Source organism: Apis mellifera, linkage group LG5 (assembly GCF_003254395.2).
Source record: "Apis mellifera strain DH4 linkage group LG5, Amel_HAv3.1, whole genome shotgun sequence".
Lineage (NCBI taxonomy): Eukaryota > Metazoa > Arthropoda > Insecta > Hymenoptera > Apidae > Apis > Apis mellifera.
Genome location: NC_037642.1, coordinates 12130457 through 12149216, shown reverse-complemented (window position 1 = coordinate 12149216; position 18760 = coordinate 12130457). Strand labels below are relative to the sequence as shown.

At 33.5% G+C, this 18760-nt stretch overlaps 1 protein-coding gene across 3 annotated transcripts in view; it reads right to left on the bottom strand.

Moving 5' to 3' along the window:
* The window catches only part of nAChRa3 (nicotinic acetylcholine receptor alpha3 subunit), a 78971-nt gene that overhangs the window by 47698 nt on the left and 12513 nt on the right, over nt 1-18760 (bottom strand). For all 3 annotated transcript variants that reach the window (XM_026440545.1, XM_016912064.2, XM_016912061.2), the window contains exon 2: nt 12779-12831. The gene's annotated coding sequence lies outside the window, so the exon portion shown is untranslated. The remainder of the gene's footprint in view (nt 1-12778; nt 12832-18760) is intronic.

Here is an 18760-nt window from a genome sequence, read left to right as displayed (position 1 = left end):
GATACGTGATTGGGTTTCGAGAAAATTTCATCTTCTCGAAAATCGGTTCGATTAAGAGCCGTTTCTCTGATAAATGGCGTCGCTTCGGTTTCTTTCGTGAATAAACGGAAGTTAGTCGTTCGATCTGGGGGAAAAAGGAGAATTGGGAAATTTTTAGTGAAAAATAACGCGGTTGAAATTGACGGAGGTTAGAAATTCGCGTTATGGGATCCACTTACGGCAAGGATCTTTGCTAGATATTTGGAAATATATATTTCGCAGGGTGTAATAAAAATATTGAATCGTTATAAAAATTCTCACTCTACACTTCGAACGTTTTGATTAATAATTTCTTTCCTTAATTGTCAAGCTTCGTATGGAATATTTTAATCCTTTCCACTCTTTAATTTTTTTTTACCTTTTACAATTCAATTACAAAAAGGATCTCAAAAAAAGAATCTCGATAAAATATCGCGTAAAGTATTTATATTATATAAGTATTATATTACAACATCGAGCCTAGCCAAGTTCCTTCCTAAATAAAAATTAGCACGAGAAAGAATATTCTTGAACCGCGTTCCAATCCCGGCGTACGTGCGCTGGCCGGGTGGTGGGGAGAGAGAAAAAGAGGGGAGAGATGGCAGTTTGCTCAGTGGCTTAAAAGGCCGTTTGCCTCGAATCCAGAAGGTGCAACTCTGGGCCAACAAATTGAGTTTACACCGTTGGGGCGTTTTGCTTCGAGGCAATCCCTGCAGGAGGGGGGGGAGAGAGGGAGGAGAGGATTCTTGCCGAGGATGAATGGAGAATGCTCGAGAACTCGATCGAACGCCCTCGGACGATAAACGTTCCCGCGTGGCCGGCCGTCTCCGCGAAAGGAAAAATAAAATTGATCGCCTTTCTCCGCTGCATCGACATACGCGTTTCCCCTCCCTCTTTGTTGCGCGATGGTATCCGTGTCTAATATCTCTAATCGCGGTTGTGAAAGCGGAGTTGAACGGCGGCCAGAAATACGATACCCCTTCCTTTGTAGTGATGACGAATAATATTTATATTATTTATATAATATTGTATAAATTAATATTAATATAAATATATAATATTATATAAATATAATATTAATATAAATATATAATATTATATAAATATAATATTAATAGAAATATATAATATTATATAAATATAATATTAATAGAAATATATAATATTATATAAATATAATATTAATATAAATATAATATTAATATAAATATATAATATTATATAAATATAATATTAATAGAAATATATAATATTATATAAATATAATATTAATATAAATATATAATATTATATAAATATAATATTATATAAATATAATATTAATATAAATATATAATATTATATAAATATAATATTAATATAAATATATAATATTATATAAATATAATATTAATATAAATATATAATATTATATAAATATAATATTAATATAAATATATAATATTATATAAATATAGTATTATATAAATATACCCCTTCTTTTGTAGAGATGACGAATAATATTTATATTATTTATATAATATTATATAAATATAATATTAATATAAATATATAATATTATATAAATATAATATTAATATAAATATATAATATTATATAAATATAATATTAATATAAATATATAATATTATATAAATATAATATTAATATAAATATATAATATTATATAAATATAATATTAATATAAATATATAATATTATATAAATATAGTATTATATAAATATACCCCTTCTTTTGTAGAGATGACGAATAATATTTATATTATTTATATAATATTATATAAATATAATATTAATATAAATATATAATATTATATAAATATACCCCTTCTTTTGTAGAGATGACGAATAATATTTATATTATTTATATAATATTATATAAATATAATATTAATATAAATATATAATATTATATAAATATAATATTAATATAAATATATAATATTATATAAATATAATATTAATATAAATATATAATATTATATAAATATAATATTAATATAAATATATAATATTATATAAATATAATATTAATATAAATATATAATATTATATCGAGAGAATTGGATTTTTTTTCGATCGCACGAGTGATAATCCATCCGTGGAATTTCGATCAATAATTTATTATTATTTAATTTATTTATTTATATTCTCTTTGAAAAAAAAAGTTTTTTTAAGCAAGCTAGGGAAATTAAAATTACGTGATTAAATCGTAGTTTCGTGAATTTCTTTCAAGCAATTAATCAGTAAATTTGTTTCAATGTGATTAAAGCTTTTTCTTATTTATTTACATTATAGAAGATAAAAATTCAAACGAGAAATAATGCATATGAAAAAAAAAAAACGTAAGTAGGCGATAATTAAATATAAAATTATTCGTTATCGCTTCAAGAGTCGCAAAGTGTGTTTTTCAGTACTTGGAGGCCGGTTTGGATTTGGCGTTTTATCAAGTGAACACGGAACGCCGCTCGTCATCAACCATGAAGCGAATTCGCCTGGTTCCTCTGATAACGAGATGAACTTTCGACTACTCCGCGGGTGATACATGGATCATTAGGGAAACTAGTCTTACCAGTTATCATCAGTTCAGCCTGATAATCTTGGCCGCGCCATCGCCAACCTCGTCTAACCTCGTTTTCTATCCTCTCTCTCTTTCTTTACTCTCTTAGAGGGGAGAAAGAGCAAGGAGATAGAAAAATTAGAGAAGAGAAGAATTTAAAAAAAGTAATAACGCGAAGTTGGAAAACTATGCACCCAATAAAACTAAGATTCTCTTGAATAAAGGAAAAGATACAATGCGGTGGATAGAATGTTATAAAAAGCGTGTATAAAATGAAAACGCTTCGAGAATATGAGAGAGAGAAAAAAAAATAACACGAAAGGAAAGAGGATAAATAAAGAAAAAGAAAAGTGTACGCACGGATGAAACATAATAAAAAGAAGAAACATCCACGTATATCTAAGGAAAGATATTAAAGCAAAAAAAAAAGAGAGAGAGAGAGAGAGAGAAGAGTCGTAAAAAAGGATCGTAGAGGAGAGGATTAACCGCGTAATTGCGCACGGTTGTTCGAGCGTCCATCGTGTAATTAACGCACCCTATTAACACTCGTGCATACACAGGCTCCCTCTGGAATTAGCTCGAAACTGGTTCTAACGCGTGAACGTCTAAAAGGAATGCCCTCTGGTAAAATTACTTGGTCGTATAGAGAAAGGAAAAAAAAAAATAGTACAGCATCTTTCGTAAAACTAATTTATGTTAAAAGTTTATATTAAAAGGAAAAATGGTATATTCTTACTACGAGCCCGCTTCCAACGTTAATAACGCAACAAGGAGAGGAAGGGAAGAGAGAGGAAGATAGAGACAGTTTTCTACCGCTTGTCAATTACGAGGCTTTCGATAAAAGGAAACGAAATAATTGTTGTTACAGGTCGATAGCTCGCCGATAATTTTAGCTCGTCGGCTGACCGAGAACTCGAACCAGCCTTGTTCTAATTTCGATCCCGCTGTTTCTCGGAGAGAACGACGCGAGCCGACGCGAGGCGACGCGAACGGATGAAAAAGGAAACTATCCCAAGAGCGCCGTGCGCGAATATTCGTTTCTTTCGCAGTTCGGAGAGGAAAGTAAGCCGATAAGCTCTTCTCGGTCGAATCGTAAAATTCGCGCGGAATCGTTTTCTTCTTTTTTTTTCCCTCTCTCTTTTTCTTTTTCAATTGGCAAAGAAGACGAAGAAAAGAAAAAGAGATATCTCCTCTCATCGTCTCGTTTGCTCGACTAGGGGGGAATATAAAGAACGTTCCTTCCTGGAAAAGAGAAAATGCGGCAAAAAAAGGCGATCGCCTCTGAAGAAACGATCGTATTCTGGACACCCATGAAATAATTATGACCTTCTTCTCAACCCTCGGCCGAAATTCATACGATTTTCAATAGCTTTCTTCCTCGTTCAACGTTAAAAGGATCTCACTTTTCTCTCCCGTTCGACTTTTAAATCACAATCTCCACCATTCCTCTGTTCGACAAATCGTCTCACGATTCCTTTCTCTTCCGATGAGAAAACGTCTACCCTTCGCCTCATCCATTCACCATGACCCTCTCGATCCCTCCTCCCTTAACCGAGGCGGAGGTTAATCCCTTTGTTTCGGGATCACCATTTTTCTTTTTTTTCTTTTTTTAAATTACCCGTCTAACGTAATACAACGATTTCTTCTTTTTTCTTTTCAAGAGTTTATATTATAATTCTCCACGATGAGAAAATGTCTTCCTTTCACCTCATCCATTCACCATGACCCTCTCGATCCCTCCTCTCTTAACAGAGGCGGACGTTAATCCCTTTGTTTTGGAATTTTTTTTTTTTTTAAATTACCCGTCTAATGATTTTTTTTTTTGAAGAAAATTTTATATTATTAATTCGTCTCCACGATGAAAAAACGATGAAAAAAAAATCTTTTACCTTATTCATTCACCATAACTCTCTCGATCCCTCCTTTTTTAACGGAGGCGGACGTTAATCCCTTTATTTTGGAATTTTTTTTTTTTAAATTATCCATCTAATGATTTTTTTTTTAAATTACCCGTCTAATGATTTTTTTTAAATTACCCATCTAATGATTTTTTTTTTAAATTATCCATCTAATGATTTCTTTTGTAAATTACCCGTCTAATGATTTTTTTTTTAATTACCAATCTAATGATTTTTTTTTAAATTACCCGTCTAATGATTTTTTCTTTTAAATTACCCGTCTAATGATTTTTTTTTAAATTACCCGTCTAATGATTTTTTTTTTTAAATTACCCGTTTAATGATTTTTTTTTTAAATTACCCGACTAATGATTTTTTTTTAAATTACCTGTCTAATGATTTTTTTTTAAATTACCCGTTTAATGATTTTTTTTTTAAATTATCCGTCTAATGATTTTTTTTTTGAAAAAAATTTTATATTATTAATTCTTCTCCACGATGAAAAAATGTCTTTTACTTTATTCATTCATCATGATCTCTTCCCTTAACGGAAATTAATTCTTTTGTTTTGGGTTCACTATTTTTTTTTTAATTACTCGTCTAATGATTTTTTTTTTTAAATTACCGATCTAATGATTTTTTTTTTTTGAAAAAAATTTTATATTATTAATTCTTCTCCACGATGAAAAAAATGTCTTTTACTTTATTCATTCATCATGATCTCCTCCCTTAACGGAGATTAATTCTTTTGTTTTAGGATCACCATTTTTTTTTTGAATTATTCGTCTAATGATTTTTTTTTTAAATTACCCGTCTAATGATTTTTTTTTTAAATTGCCCGTTTAATGATTTTTTTTTAAATTATCCATTTAATGATTTTTTTTTAAATTACCTATCTAATGATTTTTTTTTTTAAATTACTTCTCTAATGATTTTTTTTTAAATTACCTGTTTAATGATTTTTTTTTTTAAATTACTCCTCTAATGATTTTTTTTAAATTACTCGTTTAATGATTTTTTTTTAAATTACCCGTCTAATGATTTTTTTTTAAATTACTCGTTTAATGTATTTTTTTTTTTAAATTACCCATCTAATGATTTTTTTTAAATTACTCGTTTAATGATTTTTTTTTAAATTATCCGTCTATAATGATTTTTTTTTTAAATTACCCGTTTAATGATTTTTTTTTTAAATTGCCCGTTTAATGATTTTTTTTTAAATTACTCGTCTAATGATTTTTTTTTTTTTTGAAGAAAATTTTATATTATTAATTCTCATCGAATAATATTGGAAAGAGTTTCAGAAAATTTACAGACTCTCCACCTCGAATAAATTTCATCCATAGGATATCGATCCTCTCCTTATAATTTCCCAAATTATTCGCGCCTTGATGCACGCGATCGAACGACGGCCAAATCATTTCCGTTTCCAGGCTTTAACCTCGACGCCCACGAACTTCCACCCGTCCCTTATTCGCTCGAAACTTCCCTCGAAACCGAAGTTTCGAACGAAATCGGCGCGGCTGTGGACCGCGGCTCCGCCCAATTATTCCCACGAGCCGCGGTAAAAAATAGGATCGGGGCGGGGAGGGGGGCGAGCACGCTGCGACTGACAAGCGGTCGGAAGCAAACGGAATCCCCCCACGGCGCGGGGAATTCCCCAAAGCGCGCCACTTCCCTCCTAAAGTTCGTGAAACTTTATCCCCCCCCCACCACCTTCGATTATTCGTTCACCATTCGATTTTCTATCTTCTTCCATCCACTCTTCCTTTCGTTCGAATTCGATTCGTGGAAAAAGGAGATGGAAAATGACGAGACGTATTTTTCCTTTTTTTTTGGAGGGAAATTGAAGAGAAATTTCGTCGTAGGTTTCGTTTGATTACGAAACGAAGAATGTTTTGAGAACAAATGGATGGAATGTTGCTCTTAAGAGAAACAGATGGTATTTTGACGAACGAGAAGATAAACGAGCAAAGAGCTTCCATTCGAGTTTGATTGGATTATATTTTACATTGATAAAAATTTTATAAATCGCAATTAGTCGGCGGAAGAAATCGAATTGATTTTTTTAAAAATGGATAACCGTTTGTTCCGTTCAATTTCCTGTACTGAAAACGAGTTGAGATCTCGTTGAAAAAAAAATACAGAGAGAAGGGTAGATAAATATCATTTTCATCATCCCTTGCCGCGGAAAGAACGAAGAACATTTCCATTTTTCACCCCCGTTGCACCCCCGTTCCGCGCAATTTGGATCCGGATCGGAAACCCATTCGGCATCTTCTTGATCGACGCGCGAACCCCGACCCCGAGAAGATCACCACTCCCCCTACCGTGCATCGCCGTTCGTTCTCATTTCTTATTCCCCCACCATCTCTTTCCAGCAATTCTCTTACCAATAAAATTCGATCGTTTCAAAACCGCGATAACGCGTTCCCGCTCTCTCATCGTAACACGATAAATTCAAAACGAGGTATGGCACTGAACGAGAGGCAGTGAAATCGTTTGAATGCACGAGAATCAAAAACGATCGAATTCGACGCTCGATTGTATTGCACACGTTGGCATCGACGATTGTAACAGCTGATTGCGCTATTACCAATCATGATGTGTTAAATAATCACGATAATGTCCTTCCGAAAAGTCAAACGAGCATTTAAATCGTGCGATAGAGTCGGGATAAACATTTCGACGGAATGTTATCCCCCCCCTCAGATAAGAATTTTTCGAACGGGTCGAATAACCGTTCGAGAAGATAAGTTCGATTCCAATTCCTTTCGCGATACAATTCTCGAGGACGCGTGAAAATTTTCGGAAAGTAAAGCGTCGAGCAAAGAGAGAAAAAAATGGGTAAAGTTATCGTGCAACGAAATTGGATCAGGTACGAAGAAAACGAGAAGTGTATTCGAGTTATTCTTGTTTATCTAATTTCTCTTCTTTCGTTGATACTCGCGTGTTCGACAAGTATACGAGTGCATAGAATTGTATATTAGATATAGGCAACGATTTTCACGAGTCGAATAACGTTCTCGTAATGCGAGAAGATAAATTTGATTTCAATTCCTTTCACGATACAATTCTCGAGGATGCGCGAAAATTTTCGGAAACGATCGAGGCAAGCCACGAGTAAAGACGTCGAGAGAAAGAAATTACTGCGCGCTCGAGAAACATCGAGAGATCTTAGATATAGATAACGATTTTTACGAGTCGAATAACGTTCTCGTAACGCGAGAAGGTAAGTTTGATTCTATTCCTTTCGCGATACAATTCCTTTCTCTTCTTCGCAAGAGAAGACGCGTGAAAATTTTTGGAAACGGTCGAAATAAAGTCTCGAAAGAAAGAGAAAAAATTATTATAGATCAGATACGAAGACGAGGAATATACAAATTATTCTCGTTTGTCTAATTTCTCTTCTTTCGCTGCGCGTTCGAGAACTTGGATATAGATAAGGATTTTTACGAGTCGCGAGGAGATAAGTTCAATTTTATTTCTTTCGTGATAGAATTCTACATTTCGAGATGAAGACGCGTGAAAATTTTCGAACGATCGAGGCAAGCCACGAATAAAGACGTCGAGAGAAAGAAATTACTGCGCGTTCGAGAAACATCGAGAGATCTTAGATATAGATAGCGATTTTTACGAGCCGAATAACGTTCTCTTCGTCTAATTTCTCTTTTTTCGCTGCGCGTTCGAGAATTTAGATATAGATAACGATTTTTACGAGTCGCGAGGAAATAAGTTCAATTCTATTCCTTTATGTACAATATATTAAATGGAATTCTACTTTTCGAGGTGAAGATGCGTGAAAATTTTCGGAAACGATCGAAGCAAGCCGCGAAATAAAAACGTCGGGAGAAAGAGAAAAAGTTTTGTCAACGAAATTACCGCGCGTTCGAGAATGTACGATCGAATGGACAGAATTATTATCCGCTTGAAATCCTTGGCATCCTTGCAGAGAACGGATCCGGCTAAGATCGCACTTACGTCCTTTAACACCCTCTCATTAAATTTCATTAAATTTTTTCCCAACGCTCTAATACGTTCGAAAGAATGCCTTCCCCCTTTCCCCTCTCTTTTATCGATCTTTTCCACCGGGGAACGTTCGAAAATCGAATCGAGAAAATTCTTATCTCGACGAGTGCGAGAAATTCTTCGAATATTATAATATTTAAATAATATTATTATTCGAACGACATTTCTTTCTCGACTCATCTTTCCCTGCCATTATTCATATCTCGTACACGATGAAATGGGAGGAGGAGGAGACCCAATCGGGACGCGGATTTATTTTTCCATTCACGAAGTGGAAAAAGAAAAAAGATAGGAGAAAAAAAAACGGAGAATCGATCTTTCATCGATGGACAGGAGGGGAGTCGGTGGCAATTATTCTCAACGAAGAAGCACGTTTCCGGCAATTTTCACGGACTGGTACGCCGTCTCGAATCGAGCAGCGTGTGCCCTGATGATTCGTGCTTCTGTCTGTATATCACCCATATATATATATATATATATATATATATATATATGTGTACTGTATTAGTGTGTATATCTGCATCTATATATATACTATATTCCTAAATAATACGCGTGTGTGGGAGGCGAACCGATGGAGGTGGAGGGTCGTCGGTGTAAAAGCAACGACCGGAGCTGACCTGAATCCACGGCCGGGGCGATGAAAAGGGAGCAACAAAAGCTGCACGCGGGACGAGGACGAGAGTGAAAATACGGAAAATAGGCCGTTGTGCAGGGCCACCTTGTGCAACTATTTTGCGGAACGTCGATTCCTTCCCACCATGCCCTGCCGTATAGAAGAATCCGTAACCTCTACCAACACCAAAACCTAACCTAACTTTCCCGTCGCCCAACTCTTATCTTATCTTATCTTATCTTATCTTTTTTATGGATGGATAAACGGTTATAATAACGTTCGAATGTTTCTCTGAAACACGTCCACGTCACAAAGGAGGAGAAATAAGAATATAACGAATAGACTGAGACGAAAAATTTTCGAAAAGAAATTTAATCTAAGTAATTTTCGAATTCGATTCTTTAGTCACCGTTGAAGTACGGAAACTGGAAGATTGCTTGGAACTCGAGAGTTTTCTATACTTCGATCAGCCATTTGTGTGTCCATTTTGACACGGCCGTGGATAATTATTTCCAACGGGGAGGGGGGAGGATCTCGTCCCCCCGGATTAATAATACACAGCGTTGTATCGTACGCTTCGTCCTCCAAACGGGATCGAATATCAAACTTCGTTCTATCAATTAATCGATCCTGATCATTCGTTCAACATTGACCGAATGTTTTAAACAAAATATAAAGTGCGCACCAACGTGACGTAATTAACGTGCGTTTCTTTTTAATCTTTCTTTTTTTTTTTTTTTTTGCTTGAGTTGCTTCTTCTTGAGATAATCGAATTACTTGTGTACCCCTCGTTGCATTTACTTGTTATATTTCAACGAAGGGGCGGATAAACTTTTTTAAATGGAAATTCAAATGAGAGGATAAAAGTTTATCAAGGATGCTTGCTACTTAATGTTGTAACGGGGCTTCGTTGGGTTTTCGTGGATTAAAACGTTGGATGGAATTCAATGCCTATGCGGGCGTTGAAAAATATTTTTCTCTCCTCTCTTTCATTCCTCTCTCTTTTTCTTTTTTTTTTTTTATAGTTTTTCAACGGAAAGTTTGAAGATGATGATGTCACCATTCTGTATTTCATTTTAATAGTTTTAACAGTTTGGGGGGATAAAAAAGGGCTTTTGATCAAATTTTCGAATTTTTAAATAGAAAAATTGTAGAATTTCGAAAAGGCAAAATTTAATATATTCCTCTCTCTTTTTCTTTTTTTTTTTTTTTATAATTTTTCAACGGAAAGTTTGAAGATGATCATGTCACCATTCTGTGTTTCATTTTAATAGTTTTAACAGTTTGGGGGGATAAAAAAGGCTTTTGATCGAATTTTCGAATTTTTAAATAGAAAAATTGTAGAATTTCGAAAAGGCAAAATTTAATATATTCCTTTTAAGCGTTAATTCCTACGACGATTCCTACGAAAAAAACGAAGAGACGCTGCTCCCGTGTTGACCAATCCACTTTCCTACCTAAACGTCTTGTTCAACCGAAGCGTGTGTGCCAAGCGAATAAGCATCGTCCATCCACGTAGTCCAGTCCCCGCGTAAAGTGGTAATCGATGTCGAACCACGCTTGTTTGCTTACTTCCCCCCACTCCTTCTCACCCCACTCCGCGCCTTCCCCCTCCACTCGCACGGCACGCATGCACGTGGTGGGAACGCACACCCGTCTTGGAAACACTACCAAAGGGACGATATCTTTTCCCTCCTCTGTAAATTACAAATTTCTATCACAAATTAGATATTTGTACAACGACGAATAATTTAAGATTAAGATAATGTCAAGATTAGTAAAAATCCAAAATCTTCGTGAAAAATCGTACGAGGACGAGTCACGTTTCGCGGTGAACTTTTATCGTAGAAACAGTTTTCTAGAGAATACTAGTGATTTAGTGGGGGAAACGAGATGGTGGAAATTTTGTTCGAAAGGGAAGAAGGATGTTGAAAAGATTTTGTGGTTTTTGATTACGGCCAGAATCGCCTAACCTAACCTAACCTAACCTAACCTAACCAATGCGTAATTTGGATGTATGATATATAATAATAAAAATAATAATTAAAAAATTGTATTAATTATAATAATAATAATAATAATAATTAAAAATTGTATTAATTATAATAATAATAATAATAATTAAGAAATTGTATTAATAATAATAATAATAATTAAAAAATTGTATTAATAATAATAATAATAATTAAAAAATTGTATTAATTATAATAATAAAAATAATAATTAAAAAATTGTATTAATAATAATTAAAAATAATAATAATTAAAAAATTGTATTAATTATAATAATAATAATAATAATTAAAAAATTGTATTAATTATAATAATAATAATAATTAAAAAATTGTATTAATAATAATTAAAAATAATAATAATTAAAAAATTGTATTAATTATAATAATAAAAATAATAATTAAAAAATTGTATAACAATCGATAAATATATATATAATAATTGAAAGAATTTATAAAAGAAGCAGCATTTTGAATATGCGAGCGACCGACCAAAAGGCGCCGTTCAGAAACTTCTACTAATTTATTCACACGTGCCTTCTACCAAAAAAAAAAAAAATCTATATTTTCTTGGTAAAAGAGAGAGTCTCAATTTTGCGAGGGCATCTTTCCTCCTCAACGGAAGTGGAACAACCTTCTACACACACATACACATGTTCAAAGGGAACCCATCGTAAAGAAGAAAGGTGTCGGAAAGATGGATCTTGAGTGCCGCCGAAAAATCGAAAAAGGGAGAAGTTTTTTTTTTTTTTTTTTAGATTCGAGCTACTTTGAAAGTATAATTCCTAATTCACTGGCTCAAAATCGAGCCTCGTGACGGAGGCGGCGTCTCCAACGCTTTTCAATTTTGTTCGGCCAATTTGCCTCCCTTCGTCGTCGAGCATTCACCCTTAGTCGGATAGGTTGATTGAGTCAGGTAAACGAATCGTGGTCGTTTAGAAGACGACGATTCCTCGATTGTTTCTTTTCTTTTTCTCTCTTTCTTTCTCTCTCGTGCAACGTATCGGGATGAATTTATAATAAATTTGATCGATTATTTCTAAGCCGATGGAATTGTACGTATATTATGCTCTGGACAAAGTAAAATCAACTGTAAGAATTCGAATCGATTGATTTCTCGAATATTTTTAAGGCAACGGGTTTATATTGTACGTGTTAATGTTTGTAATAATTGAAATAAATTCCGAGTGCTTGATTAACAACGATTTCGTATCGAGATGAATTTATGATTTTTGTAGGAATATTTTTAAAACGATGGATCTATATTATACTTGGGAAGAAGTAAAAAGAAGTAAAATCAATTATTTACATCGAATTTAATCGAATATTTTTAGAGCGATGTATTAATTCTTATACCTGGTATATCATTTGGTATATTACTACTAAAACACTTGGAACGTACCGTTTAAATTAAGAAAATTAAATCGAAAATTAGTTCTTGTTAATAAAACTTTAAATTATTCTTGATCTAAGAATTACCCTAATAAGAAATTTTTAATCTTATCCAATCATAAATATATGTATCCGTCCGTTTAAAATAACTCGACGTGAACCGAGTCACTTTTATTACTAGCAGACAAGCTTTACGATTATGCCCCGCGCATAAAAAGGGATCCTTCTATATCGCGAAAAACTGACTTTCTTACCGTAGGCTGGGTCGACGTGTAAACGCCTGGGAGCACCGCTATTGGACGGTTACCTATAACAGAAGAGTAACAAAATTTATGGAGATAAGAAGCACCGCTTAATACGAGAAATTTAAACCTTATCAAGTTTTGTAAAGAAAAAAGAAAAAAATAAATAAATAAATAAATAAAATAGAACTCTCTCTTTGGCGAGTTGCCAATTTTCGATCGCGTGGTCAGGATATGAGACGTTGTGTAAATTCATAACGACGAGATAAGATTAACCGAGAGATAAGATAAAGTTTGCTCCATAATAAATCGATGTACAACGAACGAATGCCTCGACTAAAGGGAACGAAGAGTTAATGATCAGTGAAATTGCGATCGTAACACGGTACGGACCATCGTTGGTTTTACGGTCTTCTTCGTTTCCCCCAGTTGTCTACGATCGAACGATAAATCATGGTGGCGGGCGATTCTTGCGCGGTTTTGCCGCCATTGTTGTTCCATCGAAGAAACCAGACGCTGGATTTAAACGACATTCCAATTTGAAGAATTCGTCGAGGGAAGCGAACGTTTAAAGGAAATGTTTTCGAGATGATCCCGACGGCACCTGTTACTCTTTAATGTCATCGAGGCGTATCCGTTTCAATATTTTCCTCGACATAGCACAGGATGGAACAGAATCGAGCAGATTATCGATCGGGAATTAATATCCCGCGCGGAAATAATTCTGGATAAACAGAATCATTCCTTTCCATACGGACGGATCGATATTTCACCAAGATATCGTTTCACGAGGTCGCGTATATAATCGAATTTGCCGTACCGAAAAATTCATTTATCTTTCGAATGATTTCGTGCCGCGTGTGCATAGGCGGAAGTGATTAAAAATGAAACGAGATATCGAACGCGTCTCGCTTGTTTGCACGCTCACTCGATACTCTAATAATATATCCAGATACGTGAGTGCCATTCCTCTCGCCTAACTATCCTCCGATATTTATCCAATGGAAAAAAAGAGAGAGAGAAAAATACGGAAATTTTTTACGTATTAAATATTTTCAGAATCAATCAGAACTGTTTTTATAACCAACTATTATTCTCTTTCCATCGTTTCTGTCGTTTCTCGTTATCCCCGCGTTATGCAATAGAGGGAAGGAAAAGAATTGTAAATTCCAAGTGATTTTGTACGCGCGCTTCGAATCCGACAATACCGACAGACACATCATTCTCGTCCTCGATCTACCGACCGAGGAGACCGAGGTCTTATATTTATTATTATTATCACGAATGAACGAATGAAAAGAAAGAATGGAAGGGGAAGGGGAATCGAATCGAACCGACGACTGTGCGCGAGCCGACGACTTTCGATATTCAAGAACGTGGCATTCGCGTCTCTGCTCGCCCCAATACGTCGCGCGCCACGACTCCTCGACTGCGTTGCTCGGATAACGCGTAGATCACGACCGCCGCCGATCGATATTTTTCATTTTCTTTTACATCTCTCCCTCGAAAATGGTACTTTTAGGAAGGGCCTGAAAAGAATGATATTCTTTATATACCGGATTCCAGGATACGAGGATTCAGTAACGTGTAAAAAAAAAAAAAAAAAAAAATGGCGGGTATTTCGTTTTATTTCGTATGCGAAGAATATCAACAGTTTTTCGATTTTTTCGAATCGATTGTTGCTCTCTTTTTCCAAATATTTTTAATACTTATAACTTTTAAAAAACTTTTACGAAAATTTTTATCAAATACTCGAATAGGGATTTGGAAGTATTAGAAAAAAAAAAAAAAAAGGCGAGAATTTTGGATAAATTTAACAGTTGAAATTCTATTCCATTTCGTTTCGTGTGCGAAGAACTATTTTTTTTTTTTTTTCGATTTTTTCAATTTACGAAGAATCGATTCTTTTCTCCCAAATATTTTTAATACTTATCACTTTTAAAAAATTTTTTTATCGAAAGTTTTTACTAGTTTAAATACAGGATATGTGAAAAAAAAATGGCGGATTTTGCGTGTATGACTTTTTCGACTTTTCGACTTAGGAAGAATTCTTTCTCTCTCTTTTTTTTTCTTTTTTTTTTTTTTTTTTACGTTTTCCAAATATTTTTAATCACTTTCACGTTCCTTCGGCATTTATGAAAGCATGTAAAATACTGTTTAAAAAAACACCTAGAAAAAGATTCTCTTTCAATTAAAAGAAAGCTCATAAAAAAAAACTCTCCATCCAATTAAAATACGTAAAACGAGTAAAAAAAAAAAAAAAAAAAAGAAAAAAAAGAAAAAAAAGACGTTCTTCCAATTAAAAAAATAAAAAACGTAAAAAAAAAAAGACACTCAAATATATAGTTCGTCCAATTAAAATAAAAGGTTCAAAAATGCAGTTGGGATAATCTTTCGCCAAAAATTAAAAAGGAAAAGCAATCATGTTCGAAATCACGATCAACTTTAAAATTTGTTGCATTAAATATCGATCTTTTACTCGATAGAATGGTAGAATGAAAATATAAGACAAAAGAAATTACCGACGGTTGATTAAACGAAAATTAACTTTATCCACGGTCAATCAGGAAGATTAAAGACAAATTTTTGTTTACTATTAGAATTTTACGTGATCCTTTTCTTTTTTTTTTTTTCTTACATTTTCTTTTCAACTCTTCTTCGTACAATCCCATAATGGGATTCTCCACCTCTTTCACACATTGGGCAAAGACGATGCAAAAAGATTGTGCAAAAAGTCTGCTCCAATAATTCGGGATCCCCGGCCCGCTTTGAGGCCGAAGGCGGTCAATACGCTTTGAATCTTCTCTCCTTAATCTCTAAGGCAACGTTATTTCGGGTCAAATTTGTCCAATTGGATCGACACAATACTCGAATTTCCCCTCAAACTTCCTCCTTTCACTCCCTTTTTTCTTCCACTTTTTCCAAAGATTTTTCCATCTCGAGCTAACTTTCAATCAAGTAACATCTTCGAAATTTCCTTTCTTTAAGTCTCTCCTGTTTCGTATTTATTCCTAATTTAAAAAGGGAATTCAAATTTTGAAAGATCGAGTTTAAATCAACGTGACAATGTCTTCGAACGTTTCGAAATTCCCGCCATTTCTTTTCTCCTCTTCCGCACTTTCGAATTTAACATTCAGCGTTTGGGAGATCGATCTCGAGTCGAATTTCGAAATGTTCGAAGAAGCTCTTTCTTTTCTTTTGAATCCAACGGTTGAAAGATCGATTATAAATCAAATTTCGAAATGTGATATTTTCAAATATTCCCGCAAGATTTACCATTGCGATAAATTCGAGATGGAAATTTATCCGATCACTGGTTCGCGATAAATCTGCGATTGTTGCGATAAACTTTCCGCGAATGTTTTTAAAACGTTTCTCGAGAAGATAGAAATCAATTTTTCTTTACCTTTGATACATAAAAGTTGAAAGTATCGTGTATCTTGTAAATACAAATCTGAAAATATTGATAAGAATATTGATAAGAGCAACTTTTAACATTGTCACAAAAGATTCGGCAATCAATTAGTGTAAGTCATATTCTCAATCTAAAAATTGGATAGTTTAAAAATCTCTTTGCTTAATCCAAGAATCGAGTCATTGATAAATAATTACTCGATCAATTGATTTTTCAAGTTTTCACTTTTCAAGAAATAATAAAGAGATTCTTGAATTACGTAAATCATCTTCAGGGAAAATATAATTTAAGGATTGTTCAATCCTTCGAATATATTTCAAGAGGATGACAGACTTAATATTCTTCAAAGAGAAACGCGAGATGTAGAATTTGAAAGAGGTAGGGAAAATAAATTACGAAGATTCGATTTAAAAATGAAGGGGAATGCAAGAAAGAAAAGAATTTCTTTCGTTGAAATTAAATCGTTCCCGTTTACCAAGAGAAAAAGATCCTACCGCGAGAACATCAAATAGAATGTATTTCGTATGTGTGTACGAAATATTTTCAAGCATCTAAAAATATCCAACATTTTGCACTTCGAGAATCGAGTCGACATTACCCGAGTAAATAAAAATTAAGCACCAAGAAAAAAAATGCAGAAACGCATCGTTTTCTCCATTTTTATTCATTTATTTATTTATTTTTTCTTTGAAGATATTTTGTATGTTTTAAAGCAGATGGATATTTTAATCCAACCGGGATCAACGACCGAACGCGGTATTTCAAGAAGAAAGAAAAATGAAAATTTTTGATTTCGACAAATGAAGCTGTTAAAAGCAGACGAGACGAGTAAAATACAAAGTACTGTTCATTGGTAGAAAGAAGTCTCGCGGGACGGCACAGGAGCAAAAGGGGTTCTTCCTTAGGACTGCCTATCTTCATTTCAGACGCTTTGTTGACAATCCTGACATAGCAGTGCAAGAATTATAATTTAAATATTTAAAATCGTAAAAATTATTTTCATTTTCATTTTCATGAAATTATGTATTAGTATATAAAAATTACGTATAATCATCCAAGACTGAAGAAGCTAAAATATTTTCGAAGCTATCTACGATGTGTCTAGGTTATTCGTATACGTACAATTATTATCTTAACTACGTTCCACGTTAACTAATCAAACCTGCGTTTCTTCCACGAGACTTCTTTCCACCACAGTGAACAATATTATTTACTGCTGAAAAAAAGTCTCGCAGTACGGCAAGAAAGTCCTTCAAACGCTTTGTTGACAATCCTAACACAACAAACTTATATTAGTAGTAAAAGAGCTACAATTTAAAACTATAGTATCTCTAGCTTATTCGTATACTTGAATACGAAATTATATTTATAAATTAAATAGTTATATATCATAATTAGCCTACACATTAATGAAAAAAACTTTTAATATTATAATTGATACATAAAATACTCTGGATTCTATGCCCATGTAATGTATCGAGTTTTAGATACAGATCGTTGTCTGGATTAGTATATGTGACACATACCACGGTAGAAACAAAAGTGCGTGTGAAAGTAGGCGTTTCCTTCTACAATTCTTAACCAATCAGATTCGAGTTCCTTCTGCGAGTCTTCTTTCCACCACAGTGAACAATATTATTTACTGCTGAAAAAACTCTCGCAGTACGGCAAGAAAGTCCTTCAAACGCTTTGTTGACAATCCTAACACAACAAACTTATATTAGTAGTAAAAGAGTTACAATTTAAAACTATAATATCTCTTATTCGTATACTTGAATACGAAATTATATTTATAAATTAAATAGTTATAAATCATAATTAGTCTACATATATTGATACAAAGTAAAAAAAATTTTAATATTGATACATAAAATACTCTGGATTCTATGCCTATGTAACGTATCGAGGTTTAGATACAGATCGTTGTTCTGGATTAGTATATGTGACACATACCACGGTAGAAACAAAAGTGCGTGTGAAAGTAGGCGTTTCCTTCTACAAATCTTAACCAATCAGATTCGAGTCTTCTTTCCACCACAGTGAACAATATTATTTACTGCTGAAAAAAACTCTCGCAGGACGGCAAGAAAAGTCCTTCAAACGCTTTGTTGACAATCCTAACACAACAAACTTATATTAGTAGTAAAAGAGCTACAATTTAAAACTATAATATCTCTAGCTTATTCGTATACTTTAATACGAAATTATATTTATAAATTAAATAGTTATATATTATAATTAGCCTACACATTAATGCAAAGTAAAAAAACTTTTAATATTATAATTGATACATAAAATACTCTGGATTCTATGCCTATGTAACGTATCGAGGTTTAGATACAGATCGTTGTCTGGATTAGTATATGTGACACATACCACGGTAGAAACAAAAGTGCGTGTGAAAGTAGGCGTTTCCTTCTACAAACCTTAACCAATCAGATTCGAGTTCCTTGTGCGAGTCTTCTTTCCACCACAGTGAACAATATTATTTACTGCTGAAAAAAACTCTCGCAGTACGGCAAGAAAAGTCCTTCAAACGCTTTGTTGACAATCCTGACACCACGAGTTTATACATTAAT